The sequence below is a fragment of the Carlito syrichta genome, unplaced genomic scaffold, assembly GCF_000164805.1.
Source record: "Carlito syrichta isolate Samal-C Ts95f unplaced genomic scaffold, Tarsius_syrichta-2.0.1 Scaffold304264, whole genome shotgun sequence".
NCBI classification, from domain to species: Eukaryota; Metazoa; Chordata; class Mammalia; order Primates; family Tarsiidae; genus Carlito; species Carlito syrichta.
This window is the reverse complement of record NW_007248360.1, coordinates 632,873-646,998: the sequence shown is the minus strand read 5'-3', so window position 1 is coordinate 646,998 and position 14,126 is coordinate 632,873. Positions and strand designations below refer to the sequence as shown.

Sequence of the window (14,126 nt, the reverse complement as noted above, 5' to 3'; positions counted from 1 at the left end):
GGCGGTGAAACACTGGGCGAAGGCCAGGAGAGCGCGAGGAATATGCCCAAAAGAAAAATGGCGTCCACGCCTACTTTCGCCACCTTCGAGGCGGGCCCTAAACAAATATGGCAGCAGAGGTAGGCATTTAAAGATTGGAACCGCCGTGAATATGATTGGCAGATGGCAAACCACGGTTGCCCGCGGTGCTAGATCGCCGGCGGTCGGAAGAAAGCACCGCATTTTTGTAGCATGTTTTCTTGCCACTGGAAAATTTTCAACACAAAGATGAAAGAACAGGTTGGAGTGTAAAAGGTGGCTTTCACAATTCCGAATACACTTTAATTAAAATTGCCATGTTTAAACGTAACGTCCTATTTTTTTTTTTTTTACTTATAAGAGAATAAAAGTTTTTTTCCCCTAGAATCAGAAAGTAAGAAGAGGAGATGACGTGGAAGTTATCTAAGGTGTAAAGAGCACCGAGTTAAAAAAAAAAAAAAAAAGCATACAACCTAACAGCTTCTCTTAAGCCTTCACAGGCAGAGCTGAAGGCAGCGGTCTTAGTTGCAGGCAACTATCACTGCGCATGTCTGTTCTCAATCCAATCCAGGTAAATTATGGCTGTTTGATTCATTTCTCCTGGTTTTTGAGGCAGCCCCGTAGAGAGGTGGGGTATTGGCGCTGAGCGATAGAATCGAGCGCTTTGTGAATGGTCAAATCACGGAGGCCGAAAAGCCAAAAACGGCGGACTTTATCATTCCTTCAGTAAATACATTTTAAGCGCGCCCCAAAAGGCAGAAGCTGTGCCTTTTTGACACTGCTATTTAAGTGTTACTTTCAATTTTCCATTTCAACCATCTGCCGAGACAGACGTTGCAGGAACTCTGCACGCCCCCCCCCCCCCCCGCTTTCCCTTCTGCGACCGCGACCGCTTGGGTGGACTAAGAACTTCACCCAAAACCCGGAGAAGTGGATACCGAACGGGTTCGACGCCGACCGCCGAGCTGCGCATGCTCCGTGCCCCCACGCGGGACGTAAGTAGCCCGGAATCGGCGGCGGCAGCGGCGGGCGGTTCGGCCTCTACAGCCTGCTGGGGGCGGCGGCTGCCTGGGGAGGCGCGGCGGTTGGTGGGCAGGTGAGAACGCTGGAACCTCCGGTGGAGAAGCCAGCTTTCTGTCCGGCCAAAGAGAGGGGAAGGGACTTGTAGTTATCCTCCGCCTTTTCCCCTCCCGGAGGTCGCCGGCGTCCTCACTGAAGGATATTTGGGGGCGGGGACTTGCAGGAGGCCAGAGTCTCACCTGTGGCCTAGCGATGGGCGGTAAGCGCTTGCCGCTGGAACGGAGGTCGCCCGGGACCGTGGGTACGGCGGGGAGAGTTGCGTGCCCTCCCGTGGAGTGGATGGGCCGAGAGCCCTGCGCCGCCACCTGTGGCTTCTTGGTCGCTGCCCCTCCTCGGGAGGGACGCCGCACGCCGCGTCCGTCTGGAAGGAGGGTGCACACGTGCGCAGGGTGCCCGAGGCTGCCGGGAGGCGGGGTCGCCCGCCGGGGATCCGGGCGTCTGGCTCGCTGCACCGCGCGGCCCTGCACCTGTGAGTGCAGAGACGGGGCCCGTGACGTTCGAGGGATGACCTCCAGGGGTCACGTCCATCCTCCTCCCGGGTGGTACCCTGCCCAGAACTTGTCGCTGTCTCGGAGGCTCTCAGGTTGACAGTTTTCATTCATTCGTCAGCATCGTCAGATGATACATTAACGCCTACACACACACACATACATATATACGTGTATATATACACGTGTGTGTGTGTGTGTGTGTGTGTAGAAACATGGCGGAATGTCTTTCATTCCTAAGGGATCAGGGAGGCACATGACAGCATTCACCACCAAAGTAGGACTTTGCAGAAGGGCTGGAGAATAATGGGAGAAGGAGAGGGAAGAAATGTCAGATGAGTGCTCAGAGAAAGACTTCTGAGGAGGTGCCATCTGTACCAGAGCTGAAGCATATATGCATATGGTGCTCAAAACATGTATGCACATTTTAAGAGATGTTATCTATTTTTGCTTTTCAAAGTTGAATTGAATTATAATAGCAATGAGTAGTATGAAGTTCACTCGACCGTGCTTCCCTCATTTTCTTTGTCCTGCCTATCTCATGGAGATGCTAGCATTCATTTGATTAATATCATCTTTTGAGTGGGTCATACTTAAAATGTGTATTTTTTTTAGCACCCCTGTATTTTTACTTATATATACTACTTTATATATACACATACATGTGGTGATGAGATGAGTTTGTACATACAGCAGTGACCAAGACAGGCAGGGTTCCAACTACATGGAGCGTATATGCCAGTCGTGGGGAAAGAAACATTAATCAAGTATAGGCTGAATATGGTGGCTCATGCCTGTAATCCATCACTTTGAGAGGCCAAGGTGGTAGGATCACTTGAGGCCAAGTGTTCGAGACCAGCCTGGGCAACATAGTGATACTCCATCTCTATATTTTCCTAAAAAGTTAAATAGAAAATAAGCAAGCATAGTCAACTTTCCCTGTCTGGGAGTTCCACAACTGTGTATTCCACCAACCATGGGTGGAAAATATTCTGAAAAGGAAAAAAAAATGGACAGTTTCATCTGTACTGAACAAATAGACTTTTTTCTTGTGATTATTTGCTGAACAATACAGTATAACAGTCATTTACATAACATTTATACAGCATTAGGTATTATAAGTAATCTAGATTAAACCATACAGAAGGATGTGCATAGGTTACATGCAAATACTATGTACCATTTTATATAAGGGACTTGAGCTTCTGGCATCCTCTGGAGGCCCCTTGAACCAAACCTCCACAGGTGCCCAGGGGTTCCTTAATGCTGATGATGAACAATGTGTTTCTAGTTTGTCCTAGGTTTCCTGGGAAGCAGAATCTGAAGAGATTTGAGGGCAGGACATTAATCAGAGAGGACTTTTGGATCACTATCAAGGAAGAAAGCAAACAAGGTTAGTCAGGTAGAAAAAGCTGAGCCGTGGTGCAGTCCCAAGGAAGGCCTCTACCAGTCATGGGAAGTCTGGTGCTAGGTTGGCCTTTCAAAGTTGAGGAAAGGTTGGGCTTTTGTACCCCTGCATTGATCAGCCATTGGATGCCTGCTGCCCCAAAAAGGTCATAGCTTCAGCCAAGTGGATCCTGGAGGGGGGCTGGCAGCTGAGGGCTGCCTCAACACTCCCAGGAGCTGGGGAAAAAGTTTTTCATTTCTAAGGGATAGGGGAGGCACATCACATCACAGCATTCACCACCAAGGTAGGGCTTTGAAGAAGGCCTAGAGAATAATGGGGGAGGGAGAGGGAAGAATCCTCAGATGAGTACTCAGAGAAAGGCTTCTAAGGAGGTGACATCTGCACCAGAGCTGAAGCACAAGAAGAAGCTGCCCTGTGTGGAACAAAAGGAGCAAGATTCTCTACTTGTGCTTTGCCCTTGGAATACAGCAAAGAAACAAAACAAGTGGCTGTTACCTTCTGCTAAAGTGGGTGGCAGTCACTGGTTTTTATAGATCTTGACTCCCTGTTGTAACTAAAGATGGAGTAAGTAAAATTGGAGCGGGACTAATTCAGAGGAAGATAGAGGAGAAAACCAGAAGTAGGGTTTTGAAAAACTTGTTAAAGACTTTTAAGCTAGGTAGGGTTTTGTGTGGGTCTGCTCCTATGTAGCACTGAGTCTTGTCTTACTAGGATTGTCCCTTTCTCTTCCCAAACCTGTGTTCTTCCCCATCTTGATCGTTCCTCCCCTGAGCCTAATAGTCTTGCTGGTGTTTAGCAGACACTAAGTGAGCATTTGAATAAAATTAATCTCACATATATTTGAAATGAAAAATTGATAAACCCCAAATGATGTGAACACTGAAGACGTGACTGTATTTGGATGTCTTTACAATATTTTGTAGTTTTATAAGTTATAACATTAGTCATAATATTTGATGATGATATATAGCTACTTTGAACAACTTAGGAGTCTCCAGTGGTGCCTATTTCTATATATGATTTGTATTAAAGATAATATACTTCCAATAATAATAATTGCTGTCATATATTAAATGCTTCCTGCATACTAGGCTCTGTACTAAGCTATGAACATATATGATAATCTTCATAATGTGACCCCCTATTACAGATAACAATATGAAGGCAGAAAAGAAGTAATTTGTTTAAGATCATAACTAATGTGTAATGGAGATTAGAACTTGATTCCCATCATTACTCAAAGCTTTTGCTCTTAGATAACTGACAACATTTCTGAAAATGCAAACTAAGTCTCAGTTGTACTAGGACTCCCACGTTTAATCACTTGGCAACTCTAGCTTTATTAACTGTTATCAGAAAAACATGGAATTATTCACCCTGTGTTTCCTGCTTTGCTCTGTATCTTAGTTTTCCAATTTCCTTCACAGCTTTCCTGGACCTTGACTGCTGTCTGTCCTATGACATCATAGAATCTGATTACCGGATTCGCCCTGCCTTGATCAAAATATCCCCCAAAGACCTAAAATCTCTTTCTTGAGAATCTGGGCATTTTTCTTCATATTTAATTAACAAACTGCTCAGAGAAGTAGGGTCTCCTCTGTTGGGACCACTTTCCTTAGTCTGGGGCATTCATTCCATTCCTCTCTTGTTCTTGGTACTCCATGTTAACTCCAGTAATGTTTTTTACCCTTTGAAATAATCAGAATGTTAATAGCTAACAATCATTGAGCCCAAACTAACTGCCAAGTATTGTGCTAACTGCACAACAGGCTTGTGACACCGAGTTCATTATTCTAATTTTACAGAAGATAGAACTGAGACATAGTAAGATACAGAGCCACAATGCCAGTTGTAAAGTGGTAAAGTGGAGATTCAAAGCCAGGCAGTGTGATTCCACAGCTCATCCTTTAATGACAGTGCATTCTTTCTAAAGTGATTTACAGTGCTTGACTTTCTGAAAACTGGAATTAGAGTGTGGTGGGTTTTTTCTGTTGTACTAAGAAAATTAGATTTTACACTCTAGTCCCAAATGTCACTAAAGGCTTCTAAGCAAAGCAGGAACACAACCAGATTTGTTTTATGTTTTTTGCTTTTTTTTAAAATCTTTTTTCAAGATGACTGTTTTAAGAGTATAGAGAATGAATTAGTGGAAAATAGACTGAAACTGATTCTCAGACTTTATCTTCAGAGTCTCTTCTACAGAATTGATTAAAACACAGATTACTGAACTCCACCCTAGAATTTCTGATTCAGTAGGTCAGGGACAGCCTGAGAATTGGCATTTCTAATAAGTTACCAGGTGATGCTAATGGCACTGTTGAGGGGACCACATTTTGAGAACTACTGCGCTAGAAGCAAGGAGGTCACATGACAGGGCGTGATGGTCTGAACTGTGGCCTTGGAGAGAGGTTATATAAAAGAAATGCTCGTTTCAGATAGCAGGATGTGGGTACTGAGTTGATGAGAAGCATGAGGAAAAGGGCAGAGTCCACTACAGCCAGATTTCTGAAGTAAATTGCTTAGTAGATAACAGTGTTTTCTGAAAAAAAAACAAACAGGAAATCCAGGTGGAACAGCAGTTTGGGAAGGGAAGGATTTGTTTTTATACAGTATCAGGTGAGTTTAGACTAATTGTGGATAGAGGGGTCAAAGGTGGACAGTAGCAGTGGAATATGTAGGTGTAAGCTGGAGATGGGAAAGCCATAGTGGATACTTATAATAGAAGCTTTGGGTATGAATTATGCTATCCAGGAAACAAAGACTACCAAGGATGAATAGATGAATGGAAACCAAGCAGCTATTAAAGGAGAATGAGAAGGAACAGAGTTTCAAGAACACATCAAAATGCTTCAGAGAGATTCAGTAAGGGGAAAGATTGGTGACCCTTATAGGCAGATCAGTTTCCATGGAGAAAGGAACAAAAGCAGACTACTTGGTTTTGAAGATGGAATGAGAAGTAACTCTAGAAAAAGATGCATAAGTGAAAGGAATGAGATTGTATAATACCTGGAAGGGAGATTGGTAGAGGGCAGTCGTCTTAGGAAATTCGTTTTTGGCTTTTTGAGTGGAGAAAAATAATCATGGTTGCCCAGAGGAGGAAGACCCAGAAGAGTGGGAGGTTGGAGATAGAAGAGGGGATGGTGGAGTTAGAGCCCTGGAGACACAGGAGGAAGTGGGACTGGAACATAGGTAACAGGAATGCCAGTTCTTCCTCTGAGACAGCAGGGAAGGAGGTTAAGATGAGAGCCGGGATGCACAGGCTTTTGTTGTGGGGACAGGAATTCGAATTCTTGATACCCAATAGCCATCATGTCCTCTGGCCAATAGTTATTTGCAGAAACGAAGGTGGAACATAACCTTGCAAATGATGAAGGATAGAAATTGGCCTTTTAGGGATTCAGAACAGACAAGCATAAGGACCCGATAAACTAGACATTTGATCTGGCAATCTGCATGAACCTACCCCCTTCCCCACCCAATCACCAGCATCAAAGGCAGCCAGGGTGTAAAAACAGTGAAAAGGGATGAAGGGGCTCTCAGACAACACCGTACAGCCTTTTTGATAGACCACAGCCTACAAGTAGGCTGATGATTACTTCTCATTAGTTGTCCGTTGCTCACTTTATGTTTTGGACTTCTTATAATTAGTGAAAATCCCATATGAGACTCATGATGCTTTGAGTATATTTTTATTGATAAATAAACTCACAGTAATGGGCAAGGAAAATGGCAATGACCACAAAATTCTTTCATGTAACTGTCTTGACCTTCACTATTCTCTGACTACAGATCCACTCCTGACTTGGCTGTGCTGTCAGCAGCCCTGCTATTGGGTACAGGTTAAGCTGACCTTTTGGTGGGGGAGGTGGTAGGACTTCACAGAATGGAAACTTTAGAACTAAGTTATGATCCATTCGTTGGTCAAGAGTTGACAGTCATGTTTTCAGAGTGTGTGTTTTTATGAAACCAGAGAAGTCCCACGAAACTGATGTTATTTTAGGTGATACAGAGTTAGAAAAGAAAGAAAAAGAAAACTCTTATTTCTTTTTAACTTGTCAGTCAGTTGAATGGGCACAGTTGAAGACAGTGTGCAGTTCTTTCTAACAAATGTGCAAGGCTGGGTGCAGTAGCTCAAGCCTGTGATCCCAGCACTTTGGGAGACCGAGGCGAGGAGATTGCCTGAGCTCAGGGCTTCAAGACCACCCTGGGCAACTTGTTAAGACCTCGTCTCTATAATAAATCAAAAAATTAGCCAGGTGTGGTAGCGCAGTCCTGTAGTTACAGCTACTTGGAAGGCTGAGGCGGAAGGATTGCCTGAGCCCAGAAAGTCAAGTCTGCAGTGGCCGTGAGTGTGCCACTGTACTCCAGCCTGGGCAAGAGAGTAGGACTCCACCTCAAAAAAAAAAAGTATACAAAATGCCAAAATTCAAAGTGCTACAATAAAAAAAATCAGGATAAAAAGAACTTTTTTGTGGTGGTTGAGTCAGTTTTACCCTCACCCAGGTTGGAGTACAGTGGCACAATCACGGCTCACTACAGCCTTGAGCTCCTAGGCACAGGCAGTCTTTACCCTCAGCCTCCTGAGTAGCTGGGATTACTGGTGTGTGCCACCATGACTGGGTAATTTTTAAATTTTTTTTTGTAGAAACAAGGTCTCACTGTTGTCCGGGCTGCTCTTGATATCCTGGGCTCAAGTGGGCTTCCCAAAGTGCTGGGATTACGGGCGTTAGCCACCATGCCCAGGCAAATAACTATTTTTAACATTGATGATTGGAATTCAGGAATGAAGAATTCATTAATACCCAAAGCCAACATTGTCATAAAAGAAAAGACATTATACAATTCCAGTAAACTTCAAAAAATTTCATAATGATATGAGCTAGTTTAATTGGTTGTTCAACATTCTGTCTAATGTTCTCTTCAAAGTTCAATTACATTCTAGCAGTTTTAAAAAATAACTATTTTTTCAAAAACTTTAGGCAGAAACAGCATTGAAAACTTTAAAAAACAATCTGCCCTACACTGTGTCCAAATGACCAGCAGATGGCGTGCAGCAAATCCAATAGACAAAATAAGACCCTCTTGTAGACTATTTCCTGCATCCAAATTGTTTTAAGCCTAATTTTGAAGCGAGCAATAGCAAAACTTGATGGTTTTAATTGACACTGTACTATATAGAGTAACCTAATAGCTAAAGCCAATGTTTGAATGTTCCAGGAAGTTTCATTGCCTTTAGCCCTTCACTTTATTGTCCAGTTCTGTCACCAAGAAACCTTCATTTCTCTGGGAATGTAACAAATTGTAGAAAGCCTGTCAGAGGCCTTATGGGTAGAAACGAAGAAATAGTAATCTCTGTATTGCAAAGTAGGGGAGGAAAGTTGCTGTCCTAGGCACTGTAGCACCTAAGATTCAGAGTATCTGTATCTGATATGCATATAAGTGTTTTCCCTTCTTGGTCTTTATAGCTACTTAAAAAGATGACATAAAGAGAGGTATAGCAAGCTTCTCCCCCGTCAGTTCATTAATCTCTCACTGTCATTCTGTAATTGAGAGCTAAATTAAAACTGAACTAAAATTAGTCCAACTAATCTCAACTTTTAGTAGGTCACAGATGTGTATTTGAGGATATAGATTCTTTTGCCCTGTAATTTTGGACAAGTGAAACAAGATCACTGTTATCCTCTTAAACCTGACGTGAGAATTAGAAGAACATGCCAGGGTAGTTGACCTCACTGACTCCCCCAAATATGCACCATGCAATGGAATATTCTTCTCTTCCATCATTACTCCTGGAAACTGACTGCCTGCACTACCCAACCTGAGGCACTGTTTCTTGACTTGAAAATTGCTTAATAGAATACCAGTCAAGACTTTTAAGATTCCATAATTTGAATTGAGCACTACAGTTAACTGACAGTAATCTTAGAATCAATTATTCAGTGTTTCCTCATTTATAAAATGACCTAAAATTGTTATGAAAACAAAACATTATGAAATCTTCTGAATAATGCAATTTATATAGATATTTGAGAAAGAAGTGTAAGAAAGCATAATCTATGCTGGGATTGCCTCTAAACTTAACAAAAGACATTTCATCAGATAAAGCTATAAGTATTGACTCTATTTTACTTGACCTAAAATGCATAAATCTCATTTCACGTCTCTTGATTTCTCCCATTTTTCTAAAGGAGTCTTTTTTTTTAAGGAGTGTTCAAAGACGATTAAGGAATGATAAGAAAAGGGCAGTGGCAAGCACACGACAGGAGGGGAAGAAAGGGAAGGATGTTTGTCATTTTTGTTGCTGCTTTATTCTAAACTTGAAATGTTCAGTGAATGAACAACAAACACTTGTTTTAGGGACTAGCCTGTTATGCTCATCAGACCTTACCGTTTTGAGCATATTCTCAAGAAATCTTTGTTTCAGACTCAGGAATCTCTGGTGTCCATAAGACAGTCCATTCCACTTGGAAGGATGACTACCAAATATAGAGGGAAGGACCATCTCAAGGTAAACTGTAATTAGTTTAAGTTTCTGTTTCACAAATTGAATCTTCTAGTCTCTCTGTTACCCAGAACCACGAATCTTTGTGAAAGTCAAGAATTTTAAAACCGTGGCAGGGTCCAGCACAATAACTTATGCCTGTAATCCCAGCACTTCAGGAGGCTAAGGCAGTAAGATTGCACAGGCCCAGGAATTTTAAAATTTGAAAACAACCTAGGCAATATAGCGAGACATCATTCCTAAAAAAATTAGCTGGGTATAGTGGTGCACACCTGTAGTCCCTGCTACTAGGGAGCCTGAGGAGGAGGATCACCTGAACCCAGGAGGTCGAGGTTGTGGTGAGCTGTGATTATGCTACCGTACCAGACTGGGCAACCAGGTGAGATGCTGACAAAAAATACCAGCCTGGGCAACATAGCAAGACCTTGTCTCTACAAAGTAAAAAAAAAAAAGCATGGCAGCACACACCTGTAGTCCCAGCTACCTAGGAGGCTGAGGCAAGAGGATGTTGTGGGCCCAGGAGGTGGAAGAAGCTGGTGAACTGTGATTGTACCACTGTGCTTCAGCCTGGGCAACAGAGTGAAACGCCAACTCAAAATAAGAAAATTTTAAAAATAACAAAATAACTGAAAACCTTGTCAAGTTCATTTGAAAATGAGTTAATTTAACAATTTGCAAGTTAGAAATTTGTAAGTTCTTTGTAGTATTCTGAGAAGCAGCATTTAGAGGCTATGAGCCAAGGACTCTGGAGTATTTACACAAACATTTATCACCATAGCATCTTTAGCAATATAGCCACTGAAAAAAATCTCAAATTTCTGCCAGTCAAAGATTGGATCTCTCCATAGAATAAAATGCTGTACAGCTATTAAAAATGATGATAGAGATTTATATTCTTAGAAACTGAGAAGGCTATAAAACTGCATGTATATTAGGGTCACATTTTTTTTAGAACCAAAAAGATTTTAGCTTATTTCTGTATTTGCTACCTTTAAAAAGTAAGCCTGTGCTATATTTTTTAAGAAAAGGGCAGTAATGCTGTTTCATTTTGAAAATACCCCATAAAAGAACTAAGAAAAAAGCATTTAGTCAAAAGAATATCCTCAAAATGTTGGACTGTATTTAAAAACTCTGCAAGAATTTATGAACAAAATAAATAACGCATTACCTCACTAACTCTCATATCACATATGAAATTTCAGAACTATGTTGTCTTTTTTGTAAAACTAGCAGTGAGCTTTGTTTAGTAAAACCTAATGTATCTGGCCCTGGGAAGTTAGTTATGCAGGCAATAGATCACACGTGCTGGAAAGCTACTAAATAAAGAATTGCAAATAGGTTAAAGTTATATGCCAATGCCATTTTAAAAAGTGCCAGTTCCATCTTGCTGGGTGATCCTCCGTGTTTTTATGTGGACTAAATACGAAGACTCTGAAAGCATTTTGTATAGTAAAAAGCCCAATTATCCTGATCCTAATCATTTTCCAAGACTCTCAGAGGACGACAAAATTATCTGTTGAAAATAGATACCTGTTCTCTCACTCCCATTAACCAAATTAATATGTGACATCTAAAGAATTTGAGGAAATAGGGACATGTAGCAGTAAATATTAAAGCAACTAATCATTAAGTCAGTTCGCATCATTTACTAACTTCGAAATACTATACTGGAACGCTGATGTTTAGCAAATAATGAGTTTTCAGCCAAAATAGATGCTAATTTTCAGATTTAACTAAGCTTAAACCTAGAAAAAGATTCATAGATTTTTAAGTTAGCCTGTTGGAAAGAATAATAAACTGTGAAGCACAGTATACATAAAATGGAGTACCTCTTTTGTCTGGAAAATGACCCTAAGATTTGCTAAGTGTAAGGAACTAACTTGATCCTATTCTGAGATCCCATTTTCACTCTTCCAAGGAAGGTTCACAGTACATCACTTTACATGCTGTTCACCACATGGAGAGAACAGTACAGCAGTTTCCCAGACATTAATTAGTATTGCAGATCGTAGTTTAATGTGCTCTGAATTTTAGTTCTTGAGTTTTTAATCCCAGTTTTATTATTTCTTTTTACCCAAACTAGTCTCCTAAAAGCTTTTTTTTTTTAATTGTGGTTCAGAAAAAAGCTGACAAATGTTGAGTTGTGGTAAAGATCATGGAGAAGTAAATGGTGAATAGTAGGGGTATCATCTGTTAAAAGTCCTGTGACTTGATAACCTCATGTTGAGAATGACAGAGGTCCTAAAATCAAGTACTGAACAGACTGGAAATGAATAACATTATCTTCTAGACATCTGGTTCAAGGTGTTGTGTGAACAAAAATGCAGCATGTCAATCAACATAAACCAAGTGGACTTTGTTACAGCCTTGTTCCTCCTTTTCTTAAGAAGTAACCACTATTAGAATTTTTCTCTCATTTCTCCAAATTGCCTCCTTTTTCCCCCATTTATTTTATTGTGCCCTCAAATCTCCAAAGATGTTTACACAATGGGCTTCATAATTTAGTCATGGTACAGTTATTTGTAATTGATGTCCCCCCAAAATAGAACATATGTATGTCAATAAAAGCTATGGTCTCTGAAGGTTGCAAAAAAGTATATAAGATACTTTAAACAAGGAAAAAGCCATAAAATACTTTCAGTTACAAAGTAGATCATGTTTTCTGCATCTAGTAGTTTAAGTTTAGCAGCAACGTCCTTATGAAATGTGAATTTAGACCTTGGGGAGAAATGGTTTCTAATGCTGTGAATAATATGTCATAGATATGAGATTTGAAGCTTTCTGTTTATTTTTAATATGTATGCACAAAACAAAGAGACAGTTTAGGTTATTTAGCTCATTACTACTGTATTTATTCTTGACTTAAAAGGGAGAGAATAAGTAGAAACTTTGTTCAAACATTTTTCTAATGGCATTTAGACAAAACTTAGACAAAGTAATTTCAGAGATTTCATGGTACTAAAACTCACAAAGATGCAGTTCATCCGAGTTCTTAGCATGTCCTGTAAATGATGGAGCACTCCTTACCTCTGTGCTTAGAAAGGAACTTGGAACATGGAAACACCATTCACATCATCATGTCTTAATCACTAAAGCCTAATAAATGTCCCTTAAATGTAAAAGTATAAGGAGTCTTTAGAGATTATCCAGACTCCAGTTCCCACATCCAACAGATCATGAGAATACAGTCTTCCTGGGCCCCACGTTATGATTTTCATCCAAATCAAAGACCAAAAATAAGTCTTGTTTTAACTTTCAATTTTGTATTTTAATGATGTGGGGTAAAATTCAGGGTTAGGTATACAAATGTTCATTATTCAGGTACCCTTGTTGATGAGGTGTGTTCCACCTTCCCCAAAAAGTCTATTTTCAACACTAACTAGATCTGTAACTTCAGGCAACTTTCTAACCCCTGTTTCTTCATGTAAAGTGGGTTGACATGACCCTGTAGGGTAGGGTTACTAGTAATTCAGGGCATACTCTAATGTGCAGTGGTTTAACACATAAATGTGGAAATGGCATTAATTTATTTTAGTCATAGCATCCGAGCCAAAAGTCTTTTGCTACAGTTGGAATCATGCTTGACTGTTCTGATCTCAGTTGAAACATTACCACTTAAATCCTGTCAGAATATAGGACCTAAGTTGTTACTACATATTTATGGATTACTATTTGATTCTTCTGTTAAAATTGTGGCTAAATGTAATTTTTTTAAAAAACTGTACTGTGGTTCAGAGGGAGTACGTTAATAATATATTTAACACTCTATACGTGTTTCTCAAGTTTCATAAAGCTTTCCCAGCAGTAATGTTGCTCTTGTACAGTTGCTGACTTTGTTCCTTTGTGGTTGTTGACTAAAAGTTACTATTGTTTTATAAGTTTCCCAGACCTGACTTCCTACTATACCTATGTGTCTATAACGTCTTTTTTTGTTTATTAGCATTACACTATATTATAGCTAAAAGTGTGTAACAGCTTTTATTAGAGTGCAGTATGCCACTTGTAGTGGTTTAAGGTATTATGTACTGGTTTAAATGTAATTCAAGGTAGTTTGTTGTTTTGCGGGCTTTTTTTTTTTTTTTTTCTCCTTTAACTGTAGCCTTCCTTTTCTTAGGTACATTGATGCTGAAGTACTATGAGCTTTCAGAACTTCTGGAGAGACTACAAGGTTCTGATTGTTATGGTGCCTTTAGTTGGGCTCATACACTTGGGGTGGCACAGAATCAAAAGCAGCCCTGTTTTCCAAATGCCCAATAAGGACAACATTCCTGAGCAAGATAGTCTGGCACTTGCAAGTCCACAGAAGAGCCGAATCCAAGGGAAATAGTAGACTTGCAATCTTCAGGTAAATTCGATTTAATGTAGTTAACCATTGGGAAACTTGATCTTATAGAACTCTGGTAAGAAAAAGCCTAACTTGGCAAGCTACCTATTGTTTTTGTTACGACCTACTGGCAAAATCTTACTCTGCAGTTGTTTCTAGAAAAGTTTGTTGCACTTTTCTAGACACTTGGCTGGCAGTCATCTGGATGAAAAGGAAAAGATCAGTTTTGCTAGCAGCATCACTAGAATCATGAATGTGTACAAAGGAGCAGCTGACTCCTTAACCATAAACCCATCACATACCACA

General features: G+C 40.5%; 1 protein-coding gene across 4 annotated transcripts in view; it reads left to right on the top strand.

Annotated features, from left to right (window-relative positions):
• The first annotated feature begins 1,033 nt into the window (after window positions 1–1,033).
• MKKS (McKusick-Kaufman syndrome) overlaps window positions 1,034–14,126 on the top strand; it is a 29,619-nt gene continuing 16,526 nt past the window's right edge. For 2 of the 4 annotated variants that reach the window (XM_008059581.2, XM_008059580.2), the window contains exons 1-2: window positions 1,034–1,114; window positions 13,611–13,841. The gene's annotated coding sequence lies outside the window, so the exon portion shown is untranslated. Of the gene's footprint in view, window positions 1,115–2,905; window positions 2,980–9,418; window positions 9,503–13,610; window positions 13,842–14,126 lie in introns of those variants that run through there. The other 2 variants (XM_021713130.1, XM_021713129.1) reach the window with 2 other exon arrangements.